The sequence below is a fragment of the Diceros bicornis genome, unplaced genomic scaffold (assembly GCF_020826845.1).
Source record: "Diceros bicornis minor isolate mBicDic1 unplaced genomic scaffold, mDicBic1.mat.cur scaffold_225_ctg1, whole genome shotgun sequence".
NCBI lineage: Eukaryota > Metazoa > Chordata > Mammalia > Perissodactyla > Rhinocerotidae > Diceros > Diceros bicornis.
Window position 1 is genome coordinate 261,330 of NW_026691109.1, and position 5,130 is coordinate 266,459.

Below are 5,130 nucleotides of genomic sequence, written 5' to 3' on the forward strand. Positions count from 1 at the left end.
TCGGGGAGCAGGTGGCTGGATAGGAATCGGGAAAATCCAGTCACAGCCAACAGTTACAGTTAAATCAGTAAATACAAAAAAAGAAGAGTGAATGGGGTGGCCTTTCCATCCAACACCCTATAAAATGCCTCAAAAGATTGTTTGCGCATTTTTCCCCCCTCAGACATGAAAAGCATCTGTGGAGCTCAAGTTTGAGGTGAAACCAGGCTCAGGGGCCACCTGTTCTCGCTGATCCATGGATTTCTGTGTGACCAGGTGAGTACCCTGTGGACCTGGTACCAAGAGGTTCCGGCAGCCTCCGCTGTGCAGAAGACCTGCCAGTGGGGTATCCTGGTCTCAGGTTGTCACCACATGGACTCACTGAGAGTGAGGGTATCTTGAGAAAAATTATTGATGTTTTATGGATTATATTCAAGTGAAGGATGGTAAACTGTGCGTGGTTCTGTGTGGTAAATATTTCAGTAAGTACAGTTATATGCAAATAAGAACATATGAAACAAACGTAAATAACTGCAAATGTGGATTATAGTAGAAAATATAGATTTACTTGCATTGCATAATACTCAAAAGTCAGGATTTATACATATTATAAATACAAAAATGTTTTGCGTGTGTATGTAGTATTAGAAGACATCCCATGAAATACTAGCAGGGATACTCAGCAACATTCTTTAGAACCATTCAATTTGACTTCTAAAATCCTGTAAATCCTCCACAAAAATTTGAAATAGAGGAGCATTCAGGGAAAAAGATGATTTGAACTTCTTTGTATTAATAAAATATTTAAAATTTAATTTGCCAGTAGCCAGATTCATTTTGAGCATTTTTTTTTCTTTATGACATTTCAAATCATTTGGAGGAATACTAAGCAACACTGTAGATTGAAGGGAAGGGCACTAGTCTCCAAAAAGACTGTCCTCACCACCTTGCCTTCTAAAGGGAATTAACTTTGATTCTTGAAACTTTTCTAAAATAATGGTCTGGTGATTCACGTTGCAGAGAATCTTGTTAAGTAATTTTGTATTTAGTTGTTGGCTTCTACTAATTTTCTGTGTGTGTGCCTTTTTCATTCTAGCTTTCTTGTGACGTTCTTGAGGGGAATTTGTGCTTGTCATGCAATAGATAGTCTCTGAGTGTATAATTTATGGTGACCAACCATCCTCGTTTATTCAGGACAGAGGGGTTTTCCAGGACACAGGATGTTTAGTGTTCAAACCAGGGCAGTGCTAGACAAACCGGGATGGTTCCTCATCTCATGAGCCAGGCCCTGGGCCACATGCATGGGGACCTTGTGAACCAGAGAGACCTTGTACCACCTTCATGGAATTTATATTGTATTTGGGAATTTGGATTTTGAAATGTTAATGATGAGAGTGATGTGTTGGAGTTTGGCACAAGGGGACTCAACCTGAGGGGGCAGGGAAGCCCTCTTGAGAAGGACTGATATTTAGCTTGAGAGCTAGAGTTGGGACTGGATTTAGCTAGTTGGAGGGTTAGACTGGAGTGAGGGTGTGGGAGTGTGTTCAAGAAAGTGTTTCAGGCAGAGGGACCCGCAGGAGGACACCCCTGAACCAGAGAGCCTGGTGTGTCCATGAACTGAGAAGAGGGATGGCTGAGCCAAGTCAACACAGGGGGAGAGGTGTGAGCCAGACCAGCGAGGGGGACAGGCTGGACAAGGTCAGGAGTGACTTGGGGCTCTGTTCTAAGACCAGTGGGCAGACTCTGGAGAGATGTGAGTAGAAGGATTATGTAATTAGTGTTTGGTCTAAACACGGGGGTTAAAATGGACTTCATGGTTAAGAATGAAGACTTAATAGGCAAGATGGGAGGTGCTGGGAATAAGATTAGGAATAAGATGATTGTTCCCTACGCCTGGCTGATGGCTGTGGAGCAAGAAATAAGTAGAAAGAAAAGACCTTGGAATGTAGAACCGAGAGAACGTAACGGTACTTTCTTGCCTGCATGTATCAGATGGCACAGGGCACTGACTGTGCTCCTCGCTGCTGTCTGTGCAGACCTGCAGGTGCCCCCTCGCACAGGTCTGTGTGTTCACCCCTCTTTGCCACTCACATGCCCCCCCCACATCGTAAATGAAGTCAGGCCTTACTTGTGAGGGGGTTGTCTCACACGGGAGACACCTAGGAGAGCCCCTGCAAGCATCAGAGCAGCCCCTTTAGCATCTCCTTCAGCCTCCTCCCTTGCCCTCTCTCGCCTTCCACACCCAGAAGGACCTCTGCTCAATAGTCCACATCCCCATCTTCTTATTCCCCCAGGCTTGAGAAGGGTGGGGCAGCCACTGGGGTGGACATCATTTGCACCTTCCACTCTGACCCGCGCAGGTCCAGGGCTGGACAGAGAGTGACTCTACTGGGAGTTGAGCCATGAGACCCAGGGCGTCTGCCACCTGGGCTCCTTCAACCTGGATGGGGACAGCCTCTATGTCAGTGGTGAGGGGCTGTACTACAGCCATGCTGTCTCTCCCAGTCGGAGTTCTGTGTTACCTCCTTTGCTCTAAAGTGAGCTATGATCCATCTCTCTATCCACCTGGTCTGGGTTCAGACTTCTCATCACTGTGTGATCACTGGGTCCAGCCACCTTCCATCTCGTTGCCGCCCCCCTGAACAACTCACCCCTCTTCCCCTCTGTTTTCCCCTCTGCTTTTCCCACAAAGGTCCCTACATCCTCCCTCTCCTTAATCCTTTATGTTCACCCCAACTCTTGCTCAGCTCGTCTTGCCTTCTCTCCACAGGTTTCACCTATGGAGCCGTGGCCCCGACAACCAACAGTGAGTATTCCTGGCCCTGATCTCCTGGGTCCCGTCCGCCTTTGTGGATGGGGAGCACATGTTCTCCTACACCTGCTGTCCTTGGTGAGGGAAGGACCTGGAAGGGCACTAATTCATCCCTTCTCTCCCTCCCGGGTTCTGGTGGAGAGTCCCAGCCCAGGGTGAGAAAGCCTTAGACAGAGACATGTTCTCCACACATTCTGACCCACGTGGTTTACACTTTAATTCTGCTAAAGCGCCGTCCTTGGTCCTCCTTTTCCAGGTATCCCATCCGTCTGTCCAGTTTTCTGCCTGTCCATCTGTCTCTCCTCCGAGTTCAGTCTCTCTTGTTCACCTATCTCTCTCTCTTGGGCACCTCTCATCCACAGGCATGCTCATCCCTCTACTCACACAGTCACCCGTCCCCTCACTCTCATTTATGCTTCATCTGTGAATGGTGGTAATGGGACAGCCACTGCTGGAGCCCGGGTTAACTTGAGGGCTCCTCCCACTCTACCCCTCCCTGAAGAGAGCCCTGGCCACAGCTCCTGAGCCAACCACCACGTCCCTCCATACTTGATCATCACCTGTGCTACCAGAAGCCACCACAGGTATCGGGGGCCCCTTTTGCTTCCCAAGAGAAGTTCTCCGGCCCCAATCCCCCACCAGCCAGTTGTGATCCAGGAGCTGGGAAGCCAGGGTGTGAAATTCTGGTTTTAGGGCAATCATGCTGATCACAAAGATTCTACCAACGATTCAGTCTAAGGCTAGCCCTCAGAGAGCCCCTAGTCTTGTGAAATTAACACACCATTATAATACAATGTGGGATGTTTCGGGGAGAGACACCTGGCATAATTTGGAGGGGAAGAGCTTGCTAGAGAAAGTTTCACCAGAATGAAGTCTTTAAGAATGAATAGGAGGGACCATGGCAAATAAAGGATGAAAGGTTTTCCTGGCACAGTGGATTCCATGAGCAAAGGCTCCGGCCAGAAACAACATGCTGTAAGGGGAGAATTGAAACCAATTTGGTTTGCGTGAAGCATGAAGTTTAAACAGCAGTAGATGGATAAAATGATACTGAACGGTCAGCAGGAGCCAGATTGAGTAGAGCCTTGAGTGCCAGGTCAAGAAGGTTGAACTAAACACTGAAGGCCATAGGGAGCCATGGGTGGTACTAGAGCAGTGGTGGCCCTAGTGAGGTATTCATTTCAGAAAGATTCTTCTAGTAGTCCATGTAGAACATCCTTTAGACAGAGCATCCAGTGAGCCTGCTGGGGTGTTGGTCTGGGTGAAAGAAGTCAAGACCTGAGCTGAGACAGGGATGGAGTATATGTGACGACCAGTGTGCAAGGTGAATGGGTATTACTGGGAGGGAAGAGGAGCTGAGCAGATATGCTGGTTCTGACTTGCGTGACGACATGGGTGGATGGTGGTGCCACTATGAGAGAAGACGACAGATTATAATGAGTGCAGGACTCTGGTCTGGTCTCAGGCCAGCTCTCAGAGATGGCCATTGCTCTCCCTCTTGTCTTGCAGCTTTGGGGCACAACCTGAAGACCCTCACAGTCACCTTCCCCATCTCCACACTCTGGTATTCATCAGACAGGAGCAATGGCTCAGCCATGTTCAACTCCATTGAGAGGGTCCTGCAGAGCCTGGTGGATTAAATCCCACCGAGCCCCTCCTCTAACTCCTGTCCCTCCTGCTCATCCTCCTCCTCCTTCCTCCCCAGCTGGATCATTGTTCAAGAGGAGCAGCCTGGGTCCCTTCTACTCGAGTTGCAGACTGGTCTCCTTCAGGTGAGACCCTCCCCTGAGCATTTGCCCCTAATGACCACTTTTGTGACTACCCCTCTTTGTCTCCCCACTGTCCTCCCATTTCCTCCTTCCAGTTCTGGCACCCACTCCCAGAGGTTTCAGGACCTCTCTCCAGAGTCCCCACATCCCTCTCTCCCCAGGCCTGAGAAGGATGGGGCAGCCACAAGTGTGACGCCATCTGCACCCACCACCCTGATCCCGTGGGCCACCATCCCTCTGTGCTGGGAGCGGAGAGTCTCCACATTTCAGCTCTTCCTCTCCGTGGCTCCTGGCTCTGCAGCTCAGAGTTTATCCATCCAGAGAGAGCACCAGCTACATTTCCGCATCATCGTCGGGAACCTCAGCAACCTGGAGCCCACATGCTCAGAGTACACCACCCTGCCGAGAGACACCCAGGACCAGGTGGGGTCTCCCTCTCCCTTCTCCCCTTGCCCTGAGGGCAGCGTCATTCCTCTGCCTGACTTACATCTGTTACGTGATTGTTTCACCCCTTCACTTTCCCTGCATGTGTGGCTTCTCTCAGTGTCCAGAGGTGATGTCCTAGCTGCC

At 49.7% G+C, this 5,130-nt stretch overlaps 1 long non-coding RNA gene across 1 annotated transcript; it reads left to right on the top strand.

Moving 5' to 3' along the window:
- The first annotated feature begins 217 nt into the window (after positions 1-217).
- Positions 218-4,557, top strand: LOC131402683 (uncharacterized). Its single transcript, XR_009218888.1, has 4 exons — positions 218-255; positions 2,750-2,785; positions 4,301-4,422; positions 4,497-4,557. It is a non-coding gene; the product is annotated as an uncharacterized LOC131402683 (long non-coding RNA).
- The last annotated feature ends 573 nt before the right edge of the window (positions 4,558-5,130 follow it).